The 20335-nt window shown below is 37.8% G+C and overlaps 1 protein-coding gene across 1 annotated transcript in view; it reads right to left on the reverse strand.

Annotated features, from left to right (window-relative positions):
• Window positions 1-20335, reverse strand: part of PRKN (parkin RBR E3 ubiquitin protein ligase) — an 808128-nt gene that overhangs the window by 309071 nt on the left and 478722 nt on the right. The window lies entirely within an intron of this gene.

Consider the following 20335-nt stretch of genomic DNA (forward strand, 5'->3'; position numbering starts at 1 on the left):
TACTGAATTTGTAATTGGACCAATAAAAAAAAATTGCAGAAAATTCTAAAGATTTACAAAGATTAAACTCAACTCAAAAGAGAATTCTGGAAGTTCAAATAATTTAATGTGCCTCTTTTCTGTTTAATCTCAGCATACATTTTCATTAGTTCTATACTGCCTACGTGGAGGCTGGCTGGTCCTCTGTGCCTGTGCTTTCAAGGAATTACAGTATATATTAGGACTCAGGTAATCCACTGCTCTTTGTACAGGAGTACTCAGGAAAAATCTTCTCCCATCTGACCTAGTAATCTGTGTAACACTTAGGAAGACTGACATTCATCCAAATATAACTTTGCATTTCTATAGGACCATTCAATTCCAGATCTTGATACCCAAATGATGTAGTGAAAGACATTATCAAATAGGCATGTGTGAGATTTATCCCTCTTCTAAATTTACTGAATATTTAGGAATGGAAGCAAGGGTATTCACAATATTGCTTTAGAATATCATCTCTGACAATGCTGTGGAAGCTGTTTGTGATGCTAACATGGACTGACCTCTGAAAGAAGACATATTGCAAGAAAAAAAATTGTTGTGGCCATTTCCTCTGTTCTTCAGGTTTTTAGTTAATGAAATAGTGATATACTATTCATGTAAATGTCACAGAACTTATATGAAGACACTTACTGGAAAAAGAGTGTGCGTGAAATGGCACGTATCTTGGGAACCCTCACTAATACTTCATTTTTGTGCATTTTGTTTTGATGAAGCGGTTTACACTTAGCTAGTTACGCAGACTGACACATTGGGAGGGAAAGGAGTATGGATTTTTGATCTTACTCCCTCCTTGTCCTCATTGAGCGTTTGCTCAAAGAGAAGGATGAAGCAAGCAAACTCTGCAACTTTCTCAGAGGGGATATTACAGTCATAATTGTCAGCACTAATGAATAGTTTTGACTTCCCATGTTTATCTACAGCTTTCCCAGCACACATAGATCATTCCCTCATATTCACTCTTCTGTTACACTCTCTCTCTGTTTGAGGAAGTAACCTGGCCTCAGGAGAGAAAGCAGGTTATAGGAAGAAACTTGATACGTATCCCAGTAATTTCTGAGAAAAATTCAAGGCAAATAAATTCAGAAATATTAACAGGCATTTACTAAGGTAAGTTTCCCTCTGCCTTCAATTTCCTTTTGACAACTCCCTCATTACGCCATACTTACTGCATATGAGCTAAGGTCTGGATTACAGTCTATCTAACAGGAAAAAAAGAAGGAGTAAAAAGAATATGAAAACAGAATGGAAAACAAGCAAAACGAAATTTTAATGTAATCAAACTCATTTAACATGTGAAATAATATCCAGGAGATGTCTTGCAATCATCATGGATAACATCATGGATAAAATTACCTGAAGGAAGGTTGTAGCGAGGTGGGTGTTGGTCTCTTCTCCCAAGAAACTGGCGACAGGACGAGAGGAAATGTCCTCAAGTTGCACCAAGAGAGGTTTAGACTGGACATTAGGAGAAATTTCTTTACTGAAAGAGTGGTCAGGCCTTGGAACAGGCTGCCCAGGGAAGTGGTTGAGTCACCATCCCTGGAAGTATTTAAAAGACGTGTAGATGAGGCCCTTAGGGACATGGTGTAGTGGGTGTGGTGGTGTTGGGTTGATGGTTGGACTTGATGATCTTAGAGGTCTTTTCCAACCTTAATGATTCTATGATTCTGTGATCATCACTTAGCTTCACGGTCCTCCTACATTCATTCACAGGCTGATGAAGCCATAAACTATATACAGAAATCTTTCACTACAAATGGTGGATTTCTTCCATTACAATGGTAAAGAGAGTGTATTTATACAGGGGGTCTAAGAGCTGGCTCAGCCCTAAGAATCTGTACAATACTAAAATGTGTCCAAGAAATACATTCGGACTATGCGACAAAACTTTTCCTGCTCCTTCTTTTATTCAGGGAACAAAGAAAGATATGTTATTTCTCAAAATATATTGACAAAACAAACAAACAAGTGAGCATCACTTAATTCAAAATGTAGGACAAAAGAAATGTTTGTGAAGCTACTGCATTTTCTTTGTTCAAATTATAGAACAGCGCCTGAAATAAATGGCAACTCCATCTTATTTAAAATGGTATTTACCGATGATCATTAGAAATTAGATCACTCATCAATCCCTACCTTTTGCTTTTAAGTGAAACATTCAAACTATTGTACTTTTTCTAATCAGTTGAAATATTATATATGAAAACTGTACTCCAAGCTATATTTTTTACCCTTAAAATTCACTTTAAAGTTTTAAAGTTTTACTTAAAATTTTTACACTCATAAGTTTTTTTAAAATTAGCGTTGTTTAAAAGAGACAAGACATGTACCTACTTTCATTCAAAAAAAACCCCAGGACTTATGGGAGTGGCTTGATCGGATTTTAGTTTTTAATTTAGATGCTATATAGAAATAATCTCTGGGATTAAGATTGTGCATGGTAAAAAATAAACATTTTTTTAGGATGTTAGTAATCATGAGAAAAGTACATTAGCTAGACTGTAGTCTGTAGACTCTGTCAGATAAAATAAGGAAAAAACTGGAACACAAAAATGCAGATTCCCTGCCTCAAATCTCTGCACTGCATTATCTTTGGATAGAAAACCCTTAGAGATGCTAAGGAAAAAAATCTTTTTAAATTAGGGCGTCTCACTTCTTTATTCTGTTTCAAAAAAATCTAAAAGGCCACACGGTATAAGGCTCCATTCACAGAATGGACTCCAAGAACTTCTATGAGTTATTAACTTCCATATCCTAAGTTACGACTCATAATGGCTCATGTAAAACATTATTCAATTACACTATTATCAAGTTTACATGTAACAGTACTCGGAAAGGAAATGTCAATGGATGTTGGATATTTAATTTTTAAATAATTCTAATTCATCTGTTTTCTAGCATATATATGATTTTTCCGCCAAATTCTAGTCTCATGAAGACAAACCTTTCTGGTAATAATGAAGAGAGCCTTGAAATTCAGTGATGAGAAATGGAGGGCACATAGAAAATACAGCTGTGCAAATTACATTAATAAGCAGGGCTAGTAGGAGCACAAACTTGTCTGAAGTCATACATCTGTCTCTCAATGTCATTTCATGTCTTTGAAAGTAGTTCATACAAAGGATTTATGCTTTCTTCAAGAGTGCTCAGCCCCACTCATTTCTGTACAGATGGACACAGCATACACTTTGATTAGCACGAAAGCAATGACTGAATCTGGTAAGAATTTGGTGTTGCTTCTATGAAGATACCTCAGAAATGTGTTTGGTTGCAGCCTGCAAAGGAGCAACTAAATCACAGCAACGAAAAACTACACAGGACGCTGGCAGGGAAGTTACCAAAATGACTAATAGAAAAGTTAAGACTTGCCACTTCTTTCCTAGGTCTGATTCTGTTTTCGTTATAATCAACAGCTAAAATGTCATTGACTTTAGCTGACCAAATTTGGCCTTACACTTTCTTGAATAACTACAAAGATATAATTCAATGTAAAAAATAATAATATCTTAAATTGACAGGGGCAGACCAGGTGTTTTAATGACATATAAAAAATTTAATCACACAGCAGCTGCATACAGAAAACATGTTTGCACCTGTACATCTGCTTAATTTCACCTGGAAAATATTCTGGTTTAGCATTCATTGGACATCTGTGTATTTTTAAGTGGAGGAAGACAGAAAGTTCAGTTCTGAAATAAAATTAACTGATAAAAGTTTTACTGGAATTTCCTTGTCTGGTAAAATAGTATCTTTCCCCCTCCACCCCAAACACTATAATCAACATCTTGCTCATACCACTTATTCAGGAGTTTGGGGGACCAGTTAAGGCCAGTGAATTTCACTGCTATGCTCTGCCTGACCTGATTTAGAGTTCAGAATCAGAAAGAACAAAAGTTCATCAGCCAAGTTAAAGCTGGAAGCACAATAAGGCACCATTTTTAGGATGCTCATGCTACTAATGCCAGGCTTCCTAGCAGTTACCTCTTCAGCTGCACAGGTACTGGAGCTGACTCTGTCTCATTCCTCCTTTGTGGCAACTTCATAATCCCCTGGCAATGCACAGACCAGGAGGGAAAAGGAAAAAAACAAACCAAAACAACTATAACCCTTGAAATGACAGCTACCAGGTATACTAGGAATACTCAGCAATCCAAGTGTATGGATTCAATTCAAAGCACTTCCAGAAACTGCCAAACCCTGTGAGCCTGATTGATCCCCCACAGTAGGTTCAGGCCAATTCTTATCAAAACTGGCTCACACATTCCCAATTATATAATGTACCAATTATGTTTCCCATTCTCTCTTACATTAGCTAGCCTGACAGTGATCTATTCAGCCGTGCGTGATTCATCAGGTTTGCCTTTTGTTTCTAAACACGAGCTATAGAAGAGAGTAGCCCTTGAACCCCAGCCTGCTTTGGCGAAGCATCAGAAGTCAATGACATTTCCTTGTCTTGTGGCAACAGAAACCCGGCAGCCTCCTGGCGCTCTGATTCACCACACTACACGTGCTCAGCTGACCGCTGGAGTCGTCCAGGTTTTATAAATAGTGCCTACACAGGGTTTCAGTGTACTTGTGCAAAGGACCTTTTTATTTGAGGGTTGGCCTCACAACAGACAGCCTTGTTACAAGGGGTGAAGTTTATTGGATTAGAAGCAACACTGTTAGTATTCAGGACACATTTCCAAGTACATATGACATGTCAGCTGCTTACATATCTTCCAATTCTGCTTCACATATTCCTTTTAAAGTTAAACATGAAGTGACAGAAGTGTAGAAATATCTGTGTCTTGCACTCTGTGAACATAACAGCTAAAAAAAACACCTTGACATGTCAGCTGACAACAGAAAAAAAATCGCTGACCCCTGCTGAGGCGTTCTGATTTTCCTAACATCAACTACTTGTAACAGAGAGGAGAACTGAAAATACATAATCATGAACTCCACAGTTAAATATATATATATATAACGTATGAGGAATTTTGTTTGCATACGCCAGACACAGTTTCAGTCTTCACTCATCTCTGTGGCTGTACAGCTACCTATTCTACTTTACAGAGATATCCCAGACATCTAAAAATAGGGCTAGCTATTGTTTATTTCATGTATTTGTAGCTATTTTCTTTTAAAAGATATTTTCCTGCATCTTCCGTTGACATATACAACGCTTTCAGCAGCTAATTCTTCCATCGTTTAAATAAAAAAAGCACTCCCTGCAGCAACTCCTTTTCTTCCAAAATTAATTCTCTACTACTTTGTTTTTCTCTCTCTGCCCTTGAGATTCCTCCTTCAACATCTCTCTAGTTCTACCTTCAGCTATCATTTCCAAATCAAGGCCAGATTGGTCACCCTGGGTTCCTGTGGGGCCAGGAATCTAGTTCAACAAAAGAGGATGACCCTCCCATGAAAGTGACGCTACATGACATTTTTCCTATTAGTCTGATTCCGCATTCTGTATTTACTGTACCAACTCCAATTGCGAGAAACACAGGGGCAACAGGTATAGATTCATTTATGATAAACACAGCACGTTGTCCATTGCAAAGGATTTCTTCTTAGCGTTATTCACATCTTAATTTTACGTTCAATTAACTACCAAGAAACTTTTGACCTTTTAATATTCTATATTTGAGAAGTTATATGATGACATAAGACCTTTCATTTACCTAATAGTTGGATGATGGGTTTGATTATGCTTTATATGCACTCTCTCAGGGAGGGGGGGGGAAGCTGTAGCACTTTAAAAGCCACACGTGCCCATATGACCTTCAACATCCTGCACATGCCATGAATTGCATGGGAGACATTTGTTATGTACCTTGAAAGGTGAAGAGCTTCAGCAACCTTGTCGAGATTCTTATCTGTACTCAGAGGATGGGGCCTAATTTTAATCTTGCTTAGTTCTGCATTAATCAGAACTGAGTACACACTGAGGACAGTAAAACTGGTCAACTGTAAAACCAGTGGGAGATCAAAATTTTGTGGCAAACCAGGTACTTGCAACTCTCTCGCAAGTGTTTCTCAGATAATGGGTCATGATCCTGAGAGAGGTCACAATCAGAACGATCGGAAAATTGAGGCAAAAATGTCACCTCAAGTATAATGCAAAGAAAATAAAATTAATGGGACACTTTAAGGAGGCCAAAACCTTCAAAGTTGGGTGTCACAGGTAACAGCAGTGCACATTTTTAAGATAACACAAAAGGATGCCTATTACAAAAATACTTGTCTTTGAATTGGGCAAGTGGGCCACCTGAAAAGTTTGAGAAACTCATCCCTAGCCATTTCATCCAATTTACTTATTTTTCATTTATTATTTCCTATAGTTATTCATATTACCATCTTATACTCTAAAAGGTCACTATCCTTACCTGTCACAGATATTTCAGAAAAATTTAGCTGAGATAAAGCTAATGCGCCTGTTTCTGGGAAGAAAGTGCCTTCAAATGTTTTCTGATGATAATATTAATGCTCCACAGCAGAGGTGATACTTAGTCACCCTGGAAACCAACCGTGTGTAGTGCAATATATAGTTGCTAAGTGAAATGTAGAAAGGTGTTAACTTCCTGACCCAAGTGGTAGAGAAGCAAACAAGGAGAGGTGCTCTGTTGGACCTCATGCTTGCAAACAGTGAGGGGCTTGTTGGGAATGTGAGGGCTGAAGGCAGCCTTGGCTGCAGTGACCATGAGATAGTGGAATTCTGGATCCTGAGAGGAGGGAGCAGGGCAAAATATAAGATTACAACCCTGGATTTCAGGAGAGCAGACTTTGGTCTCTTCAAGGATCTGCTTGGAAGAGTCCTATGGGATAAGGCCCTGAAGGGAAGAGGGGTCCAAAAAAGCTGGTTAATACTCAAGGATCACTTTCTCCAAGCTCAAGAGAAGTCCATCCCAATGTCAAAAGTCAGGCAAAAATGCCAGGAAGCCTGCATGGACGAACATGGAGCTCCTAGAAAAACTCAGTCATAAAAAGGAAATATACAGAAGGTAGAATCAAGGTCAGGTAATCTGGAAGGAATATAGAAGCACTGCCCAAGCATGCAGGGGCGCAGTTAGGAAAGCCAAAGACTACCTGGTACTGAACCTGTTGAGAGATGTCAAAGGCAACAAGACAGACTTATATAAGTGGCAAAAGTACAAAGTCCTGCACGTGGGGAGGAATAACCCCAGGCACCGGTAAATGATGGGAGTCAACCAGCAAGAAAGCAGCTTTGCAGAAAAGGGCTGGGGGTCCTGGTGGACACTGAGTTGAACATGAGCCAGCAAGAAGTTCTTGCCACAGAGAAAGCTAACGGTATTGTAGGTTGCATTAGGAGGAGTGTTGCCAGCAGGTCAAGGGAAGTGATCCTATCCCTCTACTTGGCACTGAGGAGACACACCTGGAGTGCTGGGTCCAGTTCTGTGCTCTCCAGTACAAAAGAGACATGGAGCTACTAGAGAGATTCCAGCGAAGGGCCATTAAAACGATTAAGGGACTGGTGCATCTCTCATATGAGGAAAGGCTGAAAGAGCTGGGACTGTTTAGCCTGGGGAAGAGAAGCCTCAGGGGGAATCTCATCAATGTATAGATATCTGAAGGGAAGGTGTAAAGAAGACAGAGCCAGGCTCTTTTCAGTGGTGCCCAGTGACAGGACCAGAGGCATTGGGCACAAACAGAAGCTCAGGAGCTTCTGTCTGAACATAAGGAGAAACTTTTTTACTGTGAGGATGACCAAGAACCGGCACAGGTTGCCCAGAGAGTTTGTGGAGTCTCCATCCTTGGAGATATTCCAAAGCCATCTGGAAATGGTCCAAGCAACCTACTCTAAGTGATCCTTCTTGAGCAGGGGCCTGGACCAGATGACTTCCAGAGATTCCTTCCAACCTCAACCATTCTTTGATTCCCTGATTCTGTGAATGAGATATTAGCATAGAGTAGAACAAACAAACAAAGCTAAAAATTTCTATATTTCATAAAAGTAATGCAGAGTTGCACCATTCATTAATAAAAGATGACTAACTCTACCTAACTAACTAACTGGAGATTGCAACCCCAAACTGAAGAGTATGCATGAGGGGTTCTGGGCAATGTACTTTTTAAACAGAAGAAAGTTACGGGAGAGGATTATTTTATTTTGTTCATGTTGGGATCGTATATACTAACTTTAGCAATCACAGTATTCTTTCCCTCCCATGAGAAACAAAACTGCTTGTAGGGCTCCTCTGTACCCTTGTTTAATCTGTGACACTGCAATTGGAATTTGTCACTCTAGGAGCTACATCTGATGTTACAGCCTGAAGCGGAGCTAAACCAAAATAAACAATCTGCTCCATTCTGCTTATACGACAGTGATGTAAGCCCCAGCACAGCGGAAAATGCATAAATGGGCTGCCATACAGCACACGCACACATAAAAACAGCAACACAACTCAGAAGTTTTATTACTAATACACACTGGGTGAAAAAAGCCTTGCTTGGACTTGGGCTTTGCAACAACTATATTTTTTTGTGTGTGTTAATGTGGAAAATATGCTTATTATTTCAAAAGACCCTAGGAATTTTGTGCTGCACTAAGACAATATCTTTTTCTAAAAAAAAAAAAAAAGTTCAGTCAAGTATTTGCTTCATCACAACTTATGCAAAGTTATTAGGGTGGGAGAGCTGAACAGGATTACTTTATCATAAACATCCCACAGTTACACAACGGTGCAAATATTTGTCCCAGTATCTTGTGTTTGAATACAGTATTCATCCCTTCCTCTCTGTCTCTTTCTCTCTCTTTCTCTTTCTGGTTTTTGATTTAGGGTCTCTGCAGCTTTGTCAACGCTAGGCTGTTCGTTCCAGTTGCACATGCAGGCTCATTTACGCAAATAGTCACGTTGAAGCCCTAATCTGGTTATTCCTTCTACTCAGGATCACTTGATCAGAATGAGGACGGGGGGAAAAAATGCTGTACATAATTCTGTTAAATTTGTCAGCTGGAATGGCTGACCTTAAATCAGAGTCTTACATGCAGTCATTTTTCCTCTTCTCTCTCCCCAAGCTAAGAAATCCCTGCAAAGGCAACTGACTGAGCAGGTCACATTTTCTATAAAGATACAAAGAGGTTATCTTGTTCAAATAATTTTATTTCGGGAAAAAAAGAGGATGGAGTGAAAAGAAAGGCAACAAGGTCACTTCAATAACATCACAGAATATTTTCTCTTCTCCTAACTGCCTTACTATTTATATACTTTCAACTTCAAAGATGCATTTTTATATTAAAAAGGCAAGAAAAACAGCAACAAAAAAACCATTTTATATGAATAAGGCAGCTCATAAAAGTTAAAGGCCTAAGAGTGAAAAATCTCCTCTCTCCACATCAGGCACAATTTATACGGCCTCAGTGCAAGCTTTCCCATATCGTCCTGCCAGTGACCTCAGCCCTCATCTGTAAAATCATTTTCCCAAAAGAGATGAGGTTATCTAGTCTGGGTGACAGCTCAGGTCCTGTGTTTTTTCTCATCAGAGGCCCCTACACGAGCCTAGCTAAAGCGTAACAGCTAAAATTTAAAATTAATGCTAGGGAAGATACTTAGAAAGCAGCGGATACCCATTTGCATTTTGCAGAGAAACAGCTGGCCTTTTACAAACATCCTGCTCTGCTTTCTTGCTCCTGCCTTCCTGACAAACCAAACTACAAACTGCTTGTTTTCCCTGTTGCTGCAGATCGTGTACGGGGCGCTGGCAAGGCAGGACTCAGCCCTCACTTGCCACTTTTGCTGTGCCATGGGACCACAGCACTGCAATATTAGCAAGTTTAGAATTCCTCTTGATTTTTCAAATTCTTACTTTAAGCAGCTTCTTCCACCACACCCTACTAATAAAGGCACCATGCTTTGCGTGCACTTGTTTCTATTCTCAAGTTGTATCTCAGACTGGATCTGGGGATTTCCCAAAGCCTCCCTTCCCCCACCAAGCAGACTCCAGACAGGAGAACTATTCCGACTACCCCTAGATGGGGCTACTGTCCGCAAGTTGCTGCGCTGGGATTACAAATTCAATTCTCTCAGCACAAGAAGCTGAAATTAAGTACTGACTATTTATTAATCTCCGGCCCATTTATTAACCCCCTCATCCTTCACACATACTTCTCTGGCCTAGGCTGGCACAAGCCAGTGATCATATTAAAACCTTTAACTCTTTCTCATCCCTTTTCTACCCTGCAGTAAGAGCTATTTTCCAAAAAGGAAGAGCTAACGACTGCTTGGAGAAAGCTCTGGATGCTTCCTAGGTTAGCAGCAGCCAGAAAGTGATGTAGGGACAATTCTGTCACGAGATCCTATACTGAGATATTTCAACAAGATATAATAATGTTGAAAACACCTAGGGGATGCATATATTAATTTTTCTGTTTAACTCATATGGCACATAATATCTTTCACATTTATTGCCATGCAAGTTATGATGTCCTTCATAGTATTTTGTATTTTCAGCTTCATACGTTTCTTAGCTGGTTGCAACTAACAAGCACTATATTGAAAAGCCAAAGCAAATCCCTAGAGAATATGTTAAATACCCAAATAAAATAATTTCATGAATTCTTCATGATTTTAGCAAGATCTCAAGAGTGATTTCACATAGCAGAATGAACAGTGATGATATAAATAGATCAAACAAATTACTTTGCGTATTTACAGGTCCCTTTCCATTTGATTGCTTTGGGAACCTCTGACCTGCGCCTCTTAAAGTCATTTCCACTTACACTGAGAGTGCAACTCACTGTCACATAAGTTGGAAATATTTTATATACACTATGCACAAGTGTAAATGGACAAAAAATTCAGTCCTCTATGATTACTGGTCTCTGCCAAAGTGATTATTACGCTATTTCTTTCCACTCTAACTTGAAGACAGAGAGATTCTGGAGTTTGTTTCCTAGAACTACTTCTAAAAAGTTTGTATGTTCACCTTTATGTAAAAGAAATTTATAGAAGAGTTGTCGGTACTGCTGCATGCGAAGATGAAATGATTCCATGCTAAGACAAAAAAAAAATGGAAAGAAAAAATGAAAAGGAATAAAGAGCACGCATAGTGGAACAAAGCAGACAATCAAATAGAAGTAGACAGAATAATTATAGATGTCTGAATAACACTCCAGATGGCATTTTGGGCATCGCAGTTAATAAGCAGGCTGTTTCAGGGGACCAGCATGTTAGCACATTATTGCAACAACTGGAAACCAGCAGCTGAAGCATGTCTGTCTGATTATCCAGGGAGCAGGCTACATGCAGCAGCCAAACCCAAGAAAAATACAGCGTCTGGATGCTTACTGGCATGACAGGTTCAGGGACCCATTTTTCTTAACAGTAAGGACATGCTTAAAAGAAGTTACCACAGCCATAACCACCAGTCACTTCATGAGGAAGTGGCCTTAGGCCAGTTTGGCCATTTAGAAAAGGTATCTTTTTGGCATTAATTACCCCATCTATATATTTAAATTGAAATTTCTACACTTCTGGTCAGAGGAAAATCAAGCTGCTTCCTGTGTTCTTCTCCCTCTGTGCAAATTTATTTTAGTAAAAGCAACAATAATAGCCAAAAGGGAGTTTACACTAAGATTTCATTTTATTCCCCTTTTCACCATTGGAATCTGCAAACTGCTTCTGCAATTGCAACTGTTCAGGTTGAATGCTAAATTGTCTGCCAAAGTAAGCTTGATGTCTTGTCAGTTATCTTCTCAAATGAAATACATCATCTTCAGTACAGCAGAGAGTCCCATTGCTGATACGCAGCCCTCAGGAAATGTATTTCAGGGATGGAAGGTCTGATATTTCCATCAAGTAGAAAGACCCTTAGCAACACCCATCCCACAGTAAGCCCTAAATTTATTCTAAAACAGCAATTCTGTGAAAACATAATATATTATATTCTCCCAAATGTCAAAAATAATGTGCCTTCTTACTTTCAATTTCAAATCAAGGTTACACCATGGAGCTCCTACAGATCTGAAATCAGAGACAAACTCCACAGTTTCAGCTCTGGAATTAGAAGTTTTAGTACTGAGTATCTTCATTCTTTTTTTTTTATTCCTGTCTTTAGGTTTTCCCATTAATGACTTTTCAGGTCTCTTTGTACCTAAGCAGATCTACATATAAAAATGCCAACAAAACAAACAAAAAAAACCCTTAACAATAATCCCTGAGATATTAGCAAAATAAATAAAGCTATCTGAAATAATGTCTTTAGCTCATGGTATGGTTTTTAACTGTTTGCATTAAAAAAATTACAGTTCTTTACTGTTCCTTGGTTCACAAAAAAAAAAGTGCTGTAGAATGCATTTGTCAATTAAAGCATTTGCAGAGCCCTCCTACCTCCCCAAGGGTATTAGTCGCTTGTTCTGAAAACAGAAAATAAATATGTTATGGTGGGTTTTTTTTTTGCCTGGGATTCTTATGTCACTGTATCAGAAAATAATTTTTAAAAAGTTTGGTTTGGAAAAGATAGTAAAAATATGCAGTAGTTTTCTAGCTCACTGTGATATAAAGCATATTTATCTATGTACACACATTCCACCCTCACTGAAGGATTTCCTGTTGTAATACTGAACAATACCAAGCTTGATGTACCTTAAGGTTGGCACACATACCCATTTCTGATATCTTTTATCCTCTGGAAAGAAAGAAAATATCAAATACATCAGAAAAGAAGGCAATTTATGAATAATTCATAGTGGCTTCTTTAGTTCTTGCTTTCTTACTTAGTATCTGTTTCAGCTTGTCTACATTGGTGTTAAAAGAAAAGAACTACAAAAAAATCTGGAAAGACCGTCATGAAAAAAGTACAGGTAGGGGCTTCGTCTGGTAAATTATACTGGATATGATGTGCAACCTGATTAGACAGGGTACTGTGGTTGGCAAGGTCTTGCCTTTTTTTTTCTCTTCTTGATAATGTTTAATGACATGGCAGAGAAAAACAAACAAACAAAAAAATCCAAATCAAAGCAAAACCTGAAATGCTAAGAAATTAAACACAAGTCAGAAAACAGCCAAACGTATTTCTTCTCAAAACATAAGCTCACATTACACACTTTAAACATAATTAATTAAGATGTAAATTCAACAAGGAAAATCAGAGTACTGAGTATTATTTATGTCCAGCTTGATTAAGTAAACTTTGTGGGAGAGGTTTTAGCATTTCTTGGACTAACTGAAACATTGCATGCCAGATAAGCCACGAGGGAAAGAAAAGGCATAAAAAGAGCTGGAAAATGTAAAGGTTGTCAAGTCCCCTATTGTCAGTTCAAGAGTTCCCATCCACTCTGTACATGGAAATCTCCTTAAGCAGCATCTAGACCACTGAAGTAAATTACGGAAACTTTAAAGAAACGTAAAAGAAATGTAACAAAAGTTTGGCTTGCCAGCATCAGAGCAACGTCTCACATGCTTGCACTGGAGGAGATGTTAATAAGAAACGGCCCCCTCTGCCAGACAGGATTTTAATGGAGTTTGGATCCTAATATGCTTTGGCATTTCTCTGACCTCCTTTGTATTACGTGCACCTTGTCCCTCTTCTCTGTATCTCCCTATACATGCTGCTAAAACATTTGACAAAACTTCCGGAGACTTCTGCCATTCTACTGTTAACCTCACCATCAGCAAAAAAGGCTTTTTGGTGAATTAAATTAATTTCCTTTAAAAAATCACAACAGATACACAGAACTCCTCCCAAAGCCCAAGAACTCAAAAAATGCACTCAGAATTATGGTTTATATCTTGCCCAGATTACATTTCTGTTTTTTCTTTCTTCTATTACCTATCTCAAATGTCTTTTCTTGAGTCCACAACACAATTTTTTGAACAGTGGTCTATTCAATGTAAACAACATATAAAAAAGAGGAGAAAGGAGAAGAAAGGTTGTCCTCATACAGGGTATTTTCACATGGACTGCATCAGCAATAAATCGCCACAATCCTGAAACAGTACATGAAGCCATATCATGGCCTCTGGTTAGGGACAGTAATATAATGTGTTGACTGTCTTCAGAGGAAGTCTAAGATTAAACTCCGAAATCTGTCTTTGAATGGATTCAGTGATCTTCAGTGTTAAGGCCACTGAGCAACCACTAGCAAAGATGGCTTCTGAGTTCAAAAGTTTTTAAGGATTTTTCAGTTCTAAACGTATAAATCCCCTGCATTAAAATAAGACAAATCAAACTCTTTGTTTACAACAGAAGGAAGATATTCATGAAGTTTCTCTGAATTCTCAGCTCATGAAAATGCCACTGATTTACAAGATGGTTCAAAGATAAAAGTGACTGCTATTCATTATTTTAATTATAGTCATACCAGAAGACACAAGGAAGATTGATACCTCATTGTGCTGGGCACAATATAAAATATAGAATGAAAGGCAGTTCATGACATAAGAAAGATAAGAATCTAAATAAACAAAGGAGGTAAAAAGGCAAGGGGAAATAAAACGACTTTTCTGGAACAATAGGCACTTTTTTACCAGGTGAACAACAGAGATAGCACATAGGTGTCCTGAATCAGGATGAGTGTCTGATGATGTCTGTGCTTCACAGCAGGAACAGAACGAGTGTCTTTCACAAACAATCTAAATCAAGACATACAACTCAAATGGCGAAAAATAACCAGAGCTTACAATTACCATGATTGCCACAGTCACAAGTTCAGGGAATGGAATGTCCTTCTTACTTTCTCAGTAAAACTCAAACTGTGAAAAATTTACTCATTTCTTAAGAAGACAGGCAAAAGGAAAGCTGATCAGGCAGCCATCTTTATCAGAGAGATCTGCATCAATACCAGACAGTGATGGTGGATGAAGGAAAGTAAGCCTACTGAAGCTTCCTTTGAATGGTTCCTGGGACCAGCAATAGGAGCGCAGAGTATCACCGACCAGAGGGAAAATGAATTCAGAGATAAAATTGTGAATAAGAGTGTTTTGCTGAGAAAAGCAGCATTTACTAAATAGACAATCAAATTAATTATCTGTTAAAGTAAAAAAAAAATATTAAAAAATGGTTGTGAAAACTTTCAGGAAAACAGCTCTCAGGAGAAGACAGAAGACGGAGTGAAGCCATGATGTTCAACATCGTTTTAAACCTTTAAATCTTTGCGTGTTTTTCAGACAGTAGCTTAGGTCACTAATGAAAATATTTTATTAATGTTTAACCTGCTCCCTTGTGAGGCACAGCAAAAAACCCACACAGTTCATTATGATGAGAGGCTTTTTTTGCTTGTGTTCCGCATGGAAGACCTGGATTTTGAATAGGTGGGAAGTTGATCAAGATAAAAGAGCCTGTCAGAGTGCAGATGAAAACTTTTGAAGTTCACAACTGCTTTACATCTCACTTTGGGCTCCAAGTCCCTCATTTTCAACATATTCATATTCTGTCATCAGGAGTTTTGTTAACGTAATGCTGTAGAAGAGTGAACCTGTAAAATGAGACTGCTAAATCCCAGCTTTATTCTCTAATGACTGCTTATCAAATATGTTCAGATTACCTGTCAAAGAGAAGATGTTTTTAAATTTCTAGTTCTTCAAGCCATATGGGAACCCAAAAATCCCGGCACTGTTGCCTTTGACAATCACACCAGTAAGAAAAAACAAGCAATCAGAATGTAGCTGACAATCACGGTAATTATGCCAGCAAAGTGCAATAACTTGCACCTTTATAGCTATTATGTGTTTCCCAGATAGAAAAAACCCACACTTTCCTGTAAAAAAAAGTAAATATAAAATGTTAGTGCTACATAGTTACCATTTATATAAAGCCCTCTTTTTATCAAAGCACTGTAAGAACTCAAGAATTTGTAACGTGGATTTTCGTGAAAGAATTGATGTCCCTGCACCTAGGCAGAAGCTTAAGGTTTGGAAGAGGTATGCTGAGGTTCTTCTGTCAGAGATTTGCTGGGTATACACTGAGAAAGGTCTTTTCTACACATGCAACTAACTAGAACAGATATTCAGGAACAATTATGCCACAGTAAATATCCTGATATAGTTACCATGCTTGAAGTGACTATATTGTGCAGACATTCTATTCCAAAATATTATGTTCTTGTTTAGAAATACAGCAAGACATGCAGTGTGCAACAGCTATATGAGAATAGCTTTTCCATTGTTGCAAATAAGCCTGTAACATCACTTATCCATGTTTTACAGATGAAGAGCTGAAGGAAATAATATTTCCCTATCTCAAAAAGGAGAGTAAATACATTAAGGAATGAAAAATCCCAGTTGTGAATGCGTGTTTTAATTCCCTTAGTAATGAACCCAATATAAAGAATTTTGAGTAATAAGTCAACAGTGAAGTAAAGGTTGTCATATGTATAACTTATGCTGCTTACTTAGAACCAATGGAAAGGTAAAGCATAAAAAAACAGCTTTTCACTCTAAAAATAAATCACTGCTTTAACCTGTGTAAAATACAGTATACTTCATTATATCACTGCACTATTTTAGAAGCTAAGGATTGAAGACTTCTAGGAGGGTGGGCATTATATCAAACATCTACCAATGGAATTTGCTGTAGTGATACAAGGGTGATACTTATGAAACATAAAAGAATGTAATCGTGACTTGTTTTGTTGAAACTCTTGTAGTACCCAGTCTTTATGACAAGGATTTCTTTTTGTTTGTATAGGCATCCTTTCTCAGAGGGCATTTTATTGAATATGGCTTTCTGCTCAGATAGAAGCTTCCAGAGCTCTGATATCAGTAGCGATAATAAACAGCCTGGTAGCACTATCAGATGCATCTGAAATCTGACAGGAGGAGGGAAGAGAAAGGGAAGGATTGAGTCTAACCAGATCAGACTTTGAAATTTTCTAATGCAGATTATTTTTCAATATTATTATATTTTTACTAAAACCATAAAACAAAATAGACTATGTACTTTTGCCAACATTCGTCATCTTTCCTCTTACATGCCTCAATTCCACTTCACTGGTTCCTCTGAATGCGACTCTTTATACATGGCATTAAATTACATTTATACAGGTATTTATGGCTGCAGTTCAGGTAGCCAAGAATACTTCAAATTTTCAAAGGCAAATGAACCTACATTTTTCTCTTTTTTTCTCTTTTTCTGTTTCTTTTTTGAGGGCATTATTTTTTGTTTGTTTGTTTTTTAAGTAAAAGTTTCAATTACTTCCTCTGGAATATTAATATTCTGAATAACAATGCAGATAATTTTCCAATACTTATGCATTTCCAGATGGAATTAAAGCAAATTAAAAGGAAAGCTGATAACTGTATTAATAACATTACTCAGGTAGAGATTAAAAAACAGGATGTGTTGTTTTATTTTTTTCCCAGAAAAGAGAAAACAGAACAGAGTCCTGGGCACTGAGAGGAGTTTCTCTGACCTACGCTCATATCTGCTCTAGAGTTGAAGCAGTCAGAATGCTTTCACGGACAGTCCCTTAAGTGTGTGTTAACTTAAAAAACACTGTAGGGTATCAAGAGTCACTCAAGGACATACAATAAACTGTCTCCATCATGGCAGGCATGCCCTAGCCAAATATCCTTCTATACACACAATGAAAATTCAAAGAGCACTACATTTGCATGTACAATAAAGATATCCAGCATAGTGCTGAAAATACACTGCAGACTAAGGACCACCCTGATGTTCAAATTAAGTACATGATATGTTTTACTGGACAGCATTTGGGAGCAGAACTGTATAAGCAGCAGAAACTTTGTCTATATACAAGGCAATACAGAATTTACCCATGGAAGGAACTCAATTAGCTTTATCCCTCTTGATACATGCTGGAAAACTAATGAATTGGGGTAAGACCACATTCAGTATGCAAACAATTAAACTGTATTTATTATTGTTGCTTTTTCAATTTCTCAACTTTTCAAAAAGCAAAGCACTTTGAATATAGTCTAACAATTCCATTGAAAATTTTTACCAAACGAAAAACCCACACCTTTTTCTCTCTTTCTTAATCAATTTTTCCAATCCTAAGGTGAAAAATATAATTAAATAAAGTAAAAACTTTAGTATGCAAACAGAACAGTACCTGCTGAGGAGCAGTGATATCCCTTAAATACTTCTCTTGACTATGTTCATGTTCGGTATAATGATTTTGTCATGGTAGTTTTCTAGATATATACACTGTATATATCATATCAAGAACATGAAGATTACACTTGAGCCTGTTTAAATTAAACAAGAACTGGCTTAAGGTTAAGTTTACTGTTGTTACAGCATAAAGTTATAAAGACAAGCCAGTGACTTTAAACTGTTCACGAAATTTATTATCTGAATGCTGCTGCAAAATGCATTTTTATAGCCTCAGCACTTGGTAGGCATTAAATAGCTGTCAGAGGAGATTTCAAGAGTAACTTTGTTAGGTTTTAGCACAGGTTTCACAGCACAGCCAGCCTGATTCACCAAAATTGCCTAGCTCAGGTATAAGCAGCTACATAGTACAGTCTTACATAAGTTACTGCGCCCTTCCCTGTCTTTACAGGACAGAAAAAATCCCCAACCCCCCGCCCCACGTCCCTAAAGAAGACGCGTATCTCCTCATTCTTTGTGCTTCAGCACACTGAACTCCCCGCGCACCTCTATGCACATGAAGGAGGTCACTGGGGACCTACCAGACCTTGTGTGGTTTAGTTACCACCCTGGATACGAACTGTGCAGGTCATCACGCCAAGTGAATGAGAAACTATTCACCTGGGCTTGCGATGCTCCAAGCAGTATCAGCTAAAAGCATGATTTAATGGACAGATTTTGAACGTGGACACACTACACCTGGGAAAAAGTCTAGTCTAATTCTTCACTTGAGCCATAACCTGACACTAAAAAAAAGGATATACTACTAGTATACTTCAGTGCTTTAATAATATAAATAGTAAATATGGGTAAATTAGGAAAAAAAAAAGAAGAAAAGAGAGAGAGAGAGTAGATGTGCACTTTTTCTCCCTTTATCAATACTGTTATGTGTAACTGGCATGGAGGGAAATAAAAAAAGAGTTTGAAGCATGAAAATTCCATGTCTAGAGCTAAATGCTTTTCAATTTACTGGAATTCACTATGTCTGCTTTTCCTTGGCTATAATTCACCAGTATGAAGGACTCGATTACAATGATCAATGATGCTTTAAATGACAAAATGAAAATTCATAATAATAAGTATAATCAGAATTAAAAGGAAAATAAGCAGAAATTCATACTATTTGGTCTTAACCATATTTTGAGTTTGTAAACATATGGACAAGGCAAGTCTGCAGCATCTGCAATCAATCCTCATAATTACATTAATATATTGAGAACTGAAATGAAAACCATTTCCTTTCATCCCAAAACAATATAAGTTGCTGTAAAATACTTGATCAAGCTCCTTCGACCACTGTATATAGCCTAAGTTTCATCTTGAGACGCTAAACACATTGCACAACAGACTGATAGGAGAGAAAGACTACTTATGAGCAATACTTTGGAAGTATTTGCTACAAAGAAAAGAGTAAGAAAATCAGAGAGAAGGAGATTACAGTTGCTGGAAATATTTTCAACATGTCTCTGATTTAGACAGTAAAACAGAAAGGTGCTAACAGGTGTTTTCACTAATGAGGAAGAAGGAGAGACAGGACTGGATCTTAATTAGTGTGGAGTAGGCATTTTAACAGAGAAAAATTACAAATATTTGGAATTTAGAGAACACTACCGAAATTTCAATTTTTGTGTGTAATAGAATACAGAAAAAATAAGCAAACCTCAAATTCTGCCTTGTGAGAAAAGCAGGTCTGGGTAGGTAGAAAGCTGGGTGAGCTGGCTGCAGCTCACGAGACCTGGGAGCCAAGTAGACAATGTTCAGTGGGATTGTTCACTAAAACGAATTGAAAAAATAAAGTTACCTATGTGAAATGCTTCATTTTTCGCAGTACTGAATTTTCCTACTACACACTCTTTCCTCAGTGAGACTTTTGACAACTTTGATTTTAATTCCAATTTTGGGCAAGTCCCACAGGCTGACTGGTTCAGGCCCAGGCTGTTGGAGTGGAAGCATTGTCAGCAAAACTGGCAAATGGATACCAGGTGGACAATTTGGAAAGCAAAAATCTGGATTACTTTGGACCCATGTTATACATGAGAAAACAGAAAATTCCCAGGTGAGCTAGGAAGGACACTGTGGGCTTTTCCCATGGGAGACAGATTTAGAATGAAGAAGCAGGTATGGAAGTAATTAGCAAAGACCCCCACAGGTGAAAGTAGAAAATGAGGCAACAAAAGTGGTCAATGCAAAATCTTAAATTATGCTAAGAAAGAGGACTTATACAGGAGAATCT

Source organism: Calonectris borealis, chromosome 3 (assembly GCF_964195595.1).
Source record: "Calonectris borealis chromosome 3, bCalBor7.hap1.2, whole genome shotgun sequence".
Classification (NCBI taxonomy): domain Eukaryota; kingdom Metazoa; phylum Chordata; class Aves; order Procellariiformes; family Procellariidae; genus Calonectris; species Calonectris borealis.